At 40.3% G+C, this 12,375-nt stretch overlaps 1 protein-coding gene across 1 annotated transcript in view; it reads right to left on the bottom strand.

Annotated features, from left to right (window-relative positions):
- The window catches only part of LOC121390618 (growth hormone secretagogue receptor type 1-like), an 84,397-nt gene extending 72,282 nt beyond the window's left edge, over positions 1–12,115 (bottom strand). Inside the window, exon 1 of the mRNA XM_041522479.1 lies at positions 12,038–12,115. The gene's annotated coding sequence lies outside the window, so the exon portion shown is untranslated. The remainder of the gene's footprint in view (positions 1–12,037) is intronic.
- Between the last annotated feature and the right edge of the window lie 260 nt (positions 12,116–12,375).

Raw genomic sequence — 12,375 nt, 5'->3', positions numbered from 1 at the left:
AGTTGTTACAACACGCTCTGGGGGGGGGGGGGGGGGGGGGGGGGGGGGGGAGCCGGAACCGGGATGCGAAGCCAGTACCTACCAGCCTTAAGTCCGATGGCTAGTTAGTGGTTAGCGAGAGAAGAAGAAGAAGAAGAAGAAGAAGTTTGTTTTGTTTAAAAACACCACTAGAGTACATTGATCAATTAATCATCGGCTAATGGATGTCAAATATTTGATAATCCTGACTGGTAGTCGACAGAAGAAACCCGCTACATTTTCCTAATGCAGCAAGGGATCTTTTATATGCACTTTCCCCACAGACAGGAAAGCACATACCACGGCCTTTGACCAGTTGTTGTGCGCTGGTTGGAACGAGAAAAAACAAATCAATTGACTGGTTGGAATGAGGAAAAAAGTGAGAGAAAAATCGATGCACTGGGCTTACACCTACCCACTGAGTCGTTAAAGGGACACACCCTAGTTTTTAAAGACTAAGACATATTTTTGACTATTAGAGCCGTTTTTGATAACAGAAATCATACTTTACCTAGATTTTATTGTTCAGATTATCCATTTTCATACGTTCGAAGTGGTTTTGGTCATCCTGTCGTTTTTAACATCACAAAATGAATTTCTCGTATTTTTAAAAACGCATGTGTGTCTGAGAGGTAACAATTATGGAATCGAGTTTTAGTCTATTTTAGAGGGTATTTCAGCATTTCAAAGTCACAGACTCATGTTTCACTCAATTGTAACTTTATTCAAACGTGTTACAGGTTTGTAGATTAACTAAACTTAGTGTTAATTTTCACGGGTTGAAACTAGGGTCTGTCCCTTTAAACTCTTTCTCTAGGTAGGAGCCGGTACCGGGATGTGAACCCAGGACTTACCATCCTTATGTCCGATGGTTTAACCACGGCATCACCGATGCCGGTAACGTTTTTCAGCAGCAAGACGTGAGACAGACGTAGATAAAAAAAAAAGGAGCAAAATTTATAATATTGTCACTGAAACTGAAGAATTCAGGATATATCTGTCTTACTGTAAAAAATAAAACGAAAAGCAAAATCTGTACGTGAAATTACTTATCAGAAAGTACTGCGCTCTGTTAATTTCGAGCCCTGCTTATTTTACGACACTCCAAACCTAATTGTGTCATGTTAATCTGTATTCTGTTTTCATTACCGTATAGTCATCGGAATAAAGAATTGAAATCACGATTTTCCTTCTGGCTGAGGAAATTAAGAATAATTTAGTACATTCCAAATCAATTTAATAATTACCGTATTTCATTAGTAAAAAGCAGTACGTTTTAACTTGTTAAATTATCACGGCATTGGACCCGGAACTAGTGAAGAACAACATGTCGGTACACATGTACGGCTCCGTACTAACTGCCACAGTATACCAATGTGCTGAGGTGCCTTTAAAAATATTCATGCTAACAGTTTTGAACATCATAATAAAATAAAATAAAACAATGTGCTGAGATGAAAAATAAATTAAAATAAAGAAAAGCAAAATAACATTTGTTTAAAGGCACACCAGGACATATTTGTAACTACGGCTATTTGGTGGTTGGCGTTGCTACTTTGACACTTGGCCGACAGAAGGCGAGACAGAGAGTCATAGTGAGAGACACATACAGAGAGAAGAGAGACAGAGCAACAGCGATAGAGACAGAGACAGAAGAAAGACACATTAAGAGAGAGAAAAAAGAAGAGAGAGGAAGGAGGTGGGGAAAGAGAGAGAGCCTCTGCACACGAGCCTGAGAAACTGACAGAAACGGAATATTCGTTTAACGACACCTCGGCACATTTTAAACTGTGATTGTACGAGTATGATTATTTTGACAGTTGGTCGAGAGAACAAGAGAGAGAGAGATAGAGAAAGAAAGAGAGAGAGAGAGAGAGAGAGAGAGAGAGAGAGAGAGAGAGAGAGAGAGAGAGAGAGAGAGAGAAGAGAGAGAGAGAGAGAGAGAGAGAGAGAGAGAGAGAGGAGAGAGGGGGAAGAAGAGAGGAGGGGGAGAGAGGAGGGGAGGGAGAGAGAAAAGAAATAACGAAAGAGAGCGACAGAAAGAGAAAGAGAGACAGACAGAGCCAGAGCAACAGCAATAGAGACAGAGACGGAAGAGAGAGAGAGAGAGAGAGAGAGAGAGAGAGAGAGAGAGAGAGAGAGAGAGAGAGAGAGAGAGAGAGAGAGAGAGAGAGAGAGAGAGAGAGAGAGAGAGAGAGAGAGAGAGAGACAGTGATATAGAGAAAGAAAGGAGGAAGAGACAGAGAGAGAGAGAGAGAGAGAGAGAGAGAGAGAGAGAGAGAGAGAGAGAGAGAGAGAGAGAGAGAGAGAGAGAGAGAGAGGAGAGGAGGGAGGAAAAAACGAGAGAGAGGGGGGTAGGGAGGGAGGGAGGACGGCCGTGCTTCAGAAATAAAAACAACAGTTCAGTGAAAACTACAAAACAGATTATGACGAGGACTGGGAATTGAGGTTTGTTTCACAGTTCAATTATCTGTCTGGCAATCTATAGATCGTGGGATTAATACCCATCAACCATCCCACTGGGATTCTTTCTTCAATTCTAACAATGTTCTAGATCTACGACTGATATCACATATGGAATGCTCTGCGACTGGTATATCTGATATATCGAATCGGGCGCATTCGGTCCGTGGGCCTGTGGGTGGGCGTATGTGTATGTTGGTGGATGAGATACAAATATGCATTGAAAGTACAAGATAATTCTGACATGCAGTCTTAGAGAGGAAACCTGCTACATTTTTAGAACAAGAAAGGAGAAAGATTTCTCATTTCTAAGTGAGGTGCATAAAAGCTGTGCAGGTTTACATTAGAAGATGATCTAACAACAAGGTAATTTAGCATGACACCCCACCCCCCCTTGAATAGAGACACTGGCCTCGGTGGCGTCGTGTTTAAGCCATCAAACGTAAGGCCGGTAGGTACTGGGTTCGCTTCCCGGTACCCGACTCCTGCCCAGAGCGAGATTTAACAACTCAGTGAGTAGGTGTAAGACCACTACACCCTCTTCTCTCTCACTAACCACTAACAACTAACAACTAACCCACTGTCCTGGACAGACAGCCTTGGTTGCGTAGTGGTTAAGTTTTAACGACTCAATGAGTAGGTGTAAGACCATTACACCCTTCTCTCTCACTAACCACTAACAACTAGCCCATTGTACTGGACAGACAGCCTTGGTGGCGTTGTGGTTAAATTTTAACAACTCAATGGGTAGGTGTAAGACCATTACACCCTTCTCTCTCACTAATCACTAACAACTAACCCATTGTACTGGACAGACAGCCTTGGTGGCGTAGTGGTTAAGTTTTAACAACTCAATGGGTAGGTGTAAGACCATTACACCCTTCTCTCTCACTAATCACTAACAACTAACCCATTGTACTGGACAGACAGCCTTGGTGGCGTTGTGGTTAAGTTTTAACAACTCAATGGGTAGGTGTAAGACCATTACACCCTTCTCTCTCACTAATCACTAACAACTAACCCATTGTACTGGACAGACAGCCTTGGTGGCATAGTGGTTAAGTTTTAACAACTCAATGGGTAGGTGTAAGACCATTACACCCTTCTCTCTCACTAATCACTAACAACTAACCCATTGTACTGGACAGACAGCCTTGGTGGCATAGTGGTTAAGTTTTAACAACTCAATGGGTAGGTGTAAGACCATTACACCCTCTTCTCTCTCACTAATCACTAACAACTAACCCATTGTACTGGACAGACAGCCTTGGTGGCGTTGTGGTTAAGTTTTAACGACTCAGTGAGTAGGTGTAAGACCATTACACCCTTCTCTCTCACTAACCACTAACAACTAACCCATTGTACTGGACAGACAGCCTTGGTGGCATAGTGGTTAAGTTTTAACAACTCAATGGGTAGGTGTAAGACCATTACACCCTCTTCTCTCTCACTAATCACTAACAACTAACCCATTGTACTGGACAGACAGCCTTGGTGGCGTTGTGGTTAAGTTTTAACGACTCAGTGAGTAGGTGTAAGACCATTACACCCTTCTCTCTCACTAACCACTAACAACTAACCCATTGTACTGGACAGACAGCCTTGGTGGCGTTGTGGTTAAGTTTTAACGACTCAGTGAGTAGGTGTAAGACCACTACACCCTTCTCTCTCACTAACCACAATAACAACTAACAATAACCCACTGTCCTGGACAGACAGCCCAGATAGCTGACGTGTGTGTCCAGGGCAGCGTACTTGAACCTTAATTGGATATATGCACGAAAATAAATTGAAATGAATTGCACAGAGGCAATAAGAATATAGTAAGTCCTTACGTTTATGGTATTCGTGTAACTGTTCTACAGATTATATACAAAATGTATCATGAAGAGGATTCGAACCAGGTATCTTTGCAACAATTAAGATAACATTTGAAAACACGCAACGTTAACCGCACCACCGACTCGGAGAACTAATACTACTATTTTTTCTTCTTCAGGAAACAGTGTTTCAAAACTAAAGACCTAGTTGCTAGGGGAGACAATCTATTTTATTTTTCTGGTCATTAGTTGTAATATACAATACTTCTTTATGTCGAGATTTTAAACACATTAGGCGACGAATGTAAAGCAGGCCTGGGATCAATAAAAGCGGAGATTTACCATCTCAAAACACATATCCTGTGATTAAACTACTTAGACTAGAAATAGATTAACGTGCTATTGTTATATAGCAAAAGGACGAGTAGCAAGGTCAAGTTAGTGTACAGTACCGGCCTCGGTGGTGTCTAGGTTAATCCATCGGACATAAGGCTGGTAAATACGGGGTTCGCAGCCTGGTACCGGCTCCCACCCAGAGATAGTTTAAAGGACACACAGTGGGTAGATGTAAGACCGCTACATCCATTTGTCTCTCACTAACCACTAACCCTCTGTCCTGGACATATAGCCCAGATAGCTAAAGTATGTGCCCAGGACAGCGTGCTTGAACCTTAATTGGATATAAGCACGGAAATAAATTGAAATGAATAATGGCTACTGTGTGTCAGTTATACTATTACCCACTGAGTGTGACATCTCTACTGTGTGTCAGTTATACTATTACCCATTGAGTCTGACATCTCTACTGTGTATCAGTTATACCATTACCCACTGAGTGTGACATCTCTACTGTGTGTCAGTTATACTATTACCCATTGAGTCTGACATCTCTACTGTGTATCAGTTATACTATTACCCACTGAGTGTGACATCTCTACTGTGTGTCAGTTATACTATTACCCATTGAGTCTGACATCTCTACTGTGTATCAGTTATATCATTACCCACTGAGTGTGACATCTCTACTGTGTGTCAGTTATACTATTACCCATTGAGTCTGACATCTCTACTGTGCATCAGTTATACTATTACCCACTGAGTGTGACATCTCTACTGTGTATCAGTTATACTATTACCCACTGAGTGTGACATCTCTACTGTGTATCAGTTATACTATTACCCATTGAGTGTGACATCTCTACTGTGTATCAGTTATACTATTACTCACTGAGTCTGACATCTCTACTGTGTTTCAGTTATACTATTACCCATTGAGTGTGACATCTCTACTGTGTATCAGTTATACTATTACCCATTGAGTGTGACATCTCTACTGTGTATCAGTTATACTATTAACCCACTGAGTCTGACATCTCTACTGTGTATCAGTTATACTATTACCCATTGAGTGTGACATCTCTACTGTGTATCAGTTATACTATTACCCATTCCGTCTGACATCTCTACTGTGTATCAGTTATACTATTACCCATTGAGTGTGACATCTCTACTGTGTATCAGTTATACTAGTACCCATTGAGTGTGACATCTCTACTGTGTATCAGTTATACTATTACCCATTCCGTCTGACATCTCTACTGTGTATCAGTTATACTATTACCCATTGAGTGTGACATCTCTACTGTGTATCAGTTATACTATTACCCATTGAGTGTGACATCTCAGTTATACTATTACCCATTGAGTCTGACATCTCTACTGTGTGTCAGTTATACTATTACCCACTGAATCTGACATCTCTACTGTGTGTCAGTTGCACTATTACCCATTGAGTGTTACATCTCTACTGTGTATCAGTTATACCATTACCCATTGAGTGTGACATCTCTACTGTGTGTCAGTTGCACTATTACCCATTGAGTGTGACTTCTCTACTGTGTATCAGTTATACTACTACCCATTGAGTGCGACATCTCTACTGTGTATCAGTTATACTATTACCCATTGAGTGCGACATCTCTACCGTGTATCAGTTATACTATTACCCATTGAGTGTGACATCTCTACTGTGTGTCAGTTATACTATTACCCATTCCGTCTGACATCTCTACTGTGTGTCAGTTAGACTGTTACCCATTGCGTGTTACATCTCTACTGTGTATCAGTTATACTATTACCCACTGGGTGTGACATCTCTACTGTGTATCAGTTATACTATTACCCACTGGGTGTGACATCTCAGTTATACTATTACCCATTGAGTCTGACATCTCTACTGTGTGTCAGTTATACTATTACCCACTGAGTCTGACATCTCTACTGTGTGTCAGTTGCACTATTACCCACTGAGTGTGACATCTCTACTGTGTGTGAGTTATACTATTACCCATTCCGTCTGACATCTCTACTGTGTGTCAGTTATACTATTACCCATTGAGTCTGACATCTCTACTGTGTGTCAGTTGTACTGTTACCCACTGAGTGTGACATCTCTACTGTGTTTCAGTTATACTATTACCCATTGAGTGTGACATCTCTACTGTGTATCAGTTATACTATTACTCACTGAGTCTGACATCTCTACTGTGTTTCAGTTATACTATTACCCATTGAGTGTGACATCTCTACTGTGTATCAGTTATACTATTACCCATTGAGTGTGACATCTCTACTGTGTATCAGTTATACTATTAACCCACTGAGTCTGACATCTCTACTGTGTATCAGTTATACTATTACCCATTGAGTGTGACATCTCTACTGTGTATCAGTTATACTATTACCCATTCCGTCTGACATCTCTACTGTGTATCAGTTATACTATTACCCATTGAGTGTGACATCTCTACTGTGTGTCAGTTATACTATTACCCACTGAGTCTGACATCTCTACTGTGTGTCAGTTGCACTATTACCCACTGAGTGTGACATCTCTACTGTGTGTGAGTTATACTATTACCCATTCCGTCTGACATCTCTACTGTGTGTCAGTTATACTATTACCCATTGAGTCTGACATCTCTACTGTGTGTCAGTTGTACTGTTACCCACTCAGTGTGACATCTCTACAGTGTATCATTTATACTATTACCCATTTAATGTGACATCTCTACAGTGTATCAGTTATGAAATTGTGATTGCGAAATGAATCTGACTGACGACCAAACATGACGTTTCTAGATTAATCTACTATGACAAGAGAAAACAACTCTGGTGCGAGAATGAATTCCAAATGGTTAGATTAATAGTTCCCAGATAGGTGCTTGCATCGCAGGGCCGACCACATCGGTGGATCCATTCAATTGATTGCGTTTTTTCTCTTCTTCCAACCAGTGCACCACAACTGGACAAAGGCCGTGGTATGTACTTTCCTGTCTGTGTAGAAATGCATATAAAAGATCCCTTATTGCTAATAGAAGAAAATGTAGCGGGTTTCCTCTGATGACTAGGAGTCAGAATTAACAAATGTAGCGGGTTTCCTCGGATGACTAGGAGTCAGAATTAACAAATGTAGCGGGTTTCCTCTGATGACTACGAGTCAGAATTAACAAATGTAGCGGGTTTCCTCTGATGACTAGGAGTCAGAATTAACAAATGTAGCGAGTTTCCTCTGATGACTACGAGTCAGAATTAACAAATGTTTGGTATCCAATAGCCGATGATTAATTAATCGATGTGCCCTAGTGGTGTCGTTAAACAAAACAAAGTCTTTTAAAAGGCCACTTTTTGTGGCCGATTAAGACAGATTTATATGTATTTTTATACAAACACATACACACCTACACACACACGCGCGCACACACCTACATACACACACCACACACGCACGCACACACACATACACACATACACACACCACACACACAGTGGCGAAGCGAAGGAGGTACGGGGGTCATGCCCCCCCCCCCAATCAACCCTTTTTTTTACTGTGTTAAATCTTATAAAATCTTACATACATCAATCCATCCATCCATCCATCCATCCATACATACATACATATTGTTGGTTGGCACCCCCATAGTGTGGGTTGGCACCCCCATAGTGTGGGTTGGCACCCCCAATAGTGTGGTTTGGCACACACACAACCCATAGTGTGGGTTGGCACGCACACACATCCTTCCACGTATATTTTTTTTTATGAGTGTGGGTCTTAAACGCGGACGAAATATGACATTCGTGCACCTGGCTAAAAGACCGGTGATTACCGTAAATTGTTAAGATTTAATCTTTCTATTAAACCAATTATCAAAGTAAAAACAATATAAATATCTGCAAATTAAACTGTTTTATTGACTCTCTTAATTGTTGCAATAGATTTATATTCAGAGGCTTGAAATAAGAAATGTATTAGGGTTTGTGTGTTGTCAATTATTATTGTCATTTCTGACGTTACATCACATTGTTATAGTGATGTCATATTGAGGTATAACGTAAGCTAGTTATCTAAAATTTTACGACCCCAAAACACACTGAAGCAGGGCCCATATTTTCGAAGCTATCTTTGCGCTACGAAATCGTAAAATCATTGTAAACTATGACATCACTATGGCGTGTGCTGTAGTGACGTCATAGCCTACGATGTTTTTTTTACGATTTCGTAGCAGTAAGATTGCTTCGAGAATATGGGGCCTGGGGCTGGGTTTGGAGAGTATGGCAAAGAGTCTGGTGTATTTTGACGTCTGGGTCTGTAACTGTTACGTGTTTTCAATATATATTAATGTGTTCATATCTTTAGATAAATTTACTTCTATAAACATCAACAATAAGTATGAGCAATCCACATTGATTAATACATACCTTTCCGGTTGTTTGTTGAGAAAAATGAATGAGTAAGGTTCGAACATTGTGCAGCTGACAGTCTGGCAGTGTGAACATATAGCGCATGTTCCGTGGCGTCTGTTGCCATATCTATAGTTCGCGCCAGCACAGACACAGTGTGTTTTGTCACATTCTATTCAGTGCGTTTCATTTTCGACTGGTACCCTAATCGCCAGACTCAGACCCAGTATGTTTTAGGCCTTAAAATATAACGCATATTCTAAATGTCATCTGTTGCCAGATCTGTAGTTCGCGCCAGCACAGACGCGCTGTATTTGGTCACATAATAGTCAGCGCATTTCATTTTCGACTGATACCAAACTCGCCAGACACAGACTCAAATCATGTGTGTTGGTCGAGTATTTATGATTACAAACAAATTAAACCCTTCATGTTTGAATTGTTAGCTGTTTTAAGGGCGGACCCAGTAAACATTTTAGGGAGGGGACCAAGGGCAGAAGGGCGCATGGAGCAACTCCCTGAAAAGGGCACTTCAGTGAAAATTGTAAATAAATTCTTAAAAAAAGGGGCATTTTAAAATTTTTAGGGGGAGGGACAGGTCCCCCTGGTCCCCTCCCTTGGACCCGCCCTTGTGTTTTGCTGCTGGCGTGTTTTTTTATAATTTCAGATTGAATATTCTAGTGTGCTGCATAACGACTGTTCAAAACGAAATCGTCACGGCTGGATGAGTGATCAATCGCATGAGTAAATCTAGACAATACTGAAAGTTGCGAACTTTTATTTCACTTGGATAATGCTATATTTTCATTGTTCATTTATTTGTATATTTGCGACAGTGCACTGTTGCTACATTTCAACAAACTAAATTTTTCACATATTTGCAATTTTCAATGTATTATTTCATTCGCATCTATATCTATCTGTGTATCCTATTATTTATATTTGGGTTGCCCAATTGCCCTATTTTAGGGTAGTAACCTTAAATTAAGCCGTGGCCAATTCAGCCAATAAACCCCACATAATATTTTGTATTGTTATCTTTGATAATAGTGATTATTTTTTCCTACTTCCAACCAGTGCACCACAACTGGTCAAAGGCTATGGAATGTGCTTCCCTACCTGCGGGAAAGTGCATATAAAAGATCCCGTTCTGCATTAGGAGAAATGTTGCGGGTTTCATCTGATGACTACGTATCAGAAATACCAATGTTTGACATCCAATAGTCGATGATTAATTAATCAATGTGCTCTAGTGGTGTTGTTAAACTAAACAAATAATAACTGATAATAAATATACAGAGCGGTTCGCCGAGCTTACACGTTTTGTGAATTCGATCCTTAAGACAGTAGTAACCTGTTAACAAATTGCTAACATATTAAGAACACAGAATATATGCCTTTTTTTGTATTTTTGTGTGGAAGGTTTGTGCTGCGGCTCAGAAGAGCGCTGGACTGCCATGCTTTGGTCATAGAATTGAACCGCCTCACTGGAGTCATTAGAGTGCTTCACGACTGGTATATCAAAGACCGTGGTATGTGCTAGCATGTCTGTGAGATGGTGCATATAACAGATCCCTTGCTGCCAATGGAACAAAAATGTAGCTGATTTCTTCTTAAAGACGATGTGTCGGAATTACCAAATGTTTGACATCCACTTAATTAATCTTTGTGCTCTAGTGATGTTGTTAAACAAAACGTAATTTTAACTTTCATTTATTCATTCGTTCGTTCGTTCCGTTCATTCATCCATCCATTGATTTATTCATCCATTCATTTCTTCCTTCATTCCTTTATTCATTCATTAATTCATCGATCCATCCATCCATCCACCCGTCCGTCCGTCCGTCCGTCCGTTCGTTCATTGATTAATTGACCGGCCTCGGTAGCGTCGTGGTTAGGCCATCGGTCAACATGCTGGTAGGTATTGGGTTCGTATCCCAGTCGAGGCATGGGATTTTTAATCCAGATACCGATTCCAAACCCTGAGTGAGTGATCCGCAAGGCTCAATGGGTAGATGTAAACCACTTGCACCGACCAGTGATCCATAACTGGTTCAACAAAGGTCATGGTTTGTGCTATCCTGCCTGTGGGAAGCGCAAATAAAAGATCCCTTGCTGATAATCGGAAACAGTAGCCCATGAAGTGGCGACAGCGGGTTTCCTCTCCAAATCTGTGTGGTCCTTAACCTTATGTCTGCCGCCATATAACCGTAAATAAAATGTGTTGAGTGCGTCGTTAAATAAAACATTTCTTTCTTTCTTTCTTTCTTTGATTGATTGACTGATTGATTGATTGATTCTTCTTGCCGTTTAGTCCACCCAGTATGTAATCTAAACTAGCTAGAAGCACAGTATCAGCGATCAGGACTCAATGATCAACTTTTCTCCGGGTGCACAAAACGAGAATCTAGGAGCTAAGAAAAACACTTTTAGTACGGGTTCGAGGGGCCTACACCCACTCTAGGTTCTCCCCTGCCCTGTGCTTTAATTCAAATCTGATGCGGGGCGTTGTTTATTTGGTCTTGTTTAATTTTTGGGGGGGTTTTCATTTTGTTTTCGGGGTTGTTGTTTTTTTTGGTGTTTTTTTTCGGTTTTATTTTCGTTTTATTTTTTCAAACTATTTTTATGATTTTAATTTTTTGTTTTACTAGATAATATAAATATTTTTCTATTATTAAAGAGAAATTATTATTGTTGTTACATTATTTCTGTTTAATCTATTTTTTTTTTCTTCTAAATAATAAAACATTTTCAAAACACTTTTTAAATAAACAAAATAAATTAAATAAATCTAACCATATGTTTCTTTAATAATAAAACATTTAAACTTAATAAAATAAGTCCTGTTTCATAAGAAATTTAAAACTCCTTTTTCTAGCTATACAAACCGCAACCAAATCTGTAACAAACAAACAAACAAACACACACACACACACACACAAGCGCAAAACACAAAATTTCTTTTTTAAAAAGTACCAAAAACAAAAACTGCTTACCTTTGGCAAAGCGACTATTTCCCAACTACCAGAGTACGACGCACATTCGAATACTGCCTTCGTTTTCCACTGCCTTCTGTTCGCTAGCTCTCAATAAAAGAGTAATGATTTTTTTTCCCCGCTACATGCAGGGGGCGCTGTTAGAAATCGATTCATTACGAGGCTACGCTTTGAAAGTGGCCGACGACTAGCACTACGGTTGTGGCGGAGATAAACGAGCGCCAGTTAGTTTGGTGTGGAAGCAAGCCGCGCTATTAACTTAGTAAACATGACTTTTGGCTTGTAACTCGTTTCTCAAAACCCCAAACAGTCCAATTCGACGGCGGGAGCGGGCGATA

Source organism: Gigantopelta aegis, chromosome 15 (genome assembly GCF_016097555.1).
Source record: "Gigantopelta aegis isolate Gae_Host chromosome 15, Gae_host_genome, whole genome shotgun sequence".
NCBI lineage: Eukaryota > Metazoa > Mollusca > Gastropoda > Neomphalida > Peltospiridae > Gigantopelta > Gigantopelta aegis.
Note: the sequence above shows the minus strand (reverse complement) of the source record. Positions and strands in the feature narration are given on the sequence as shown.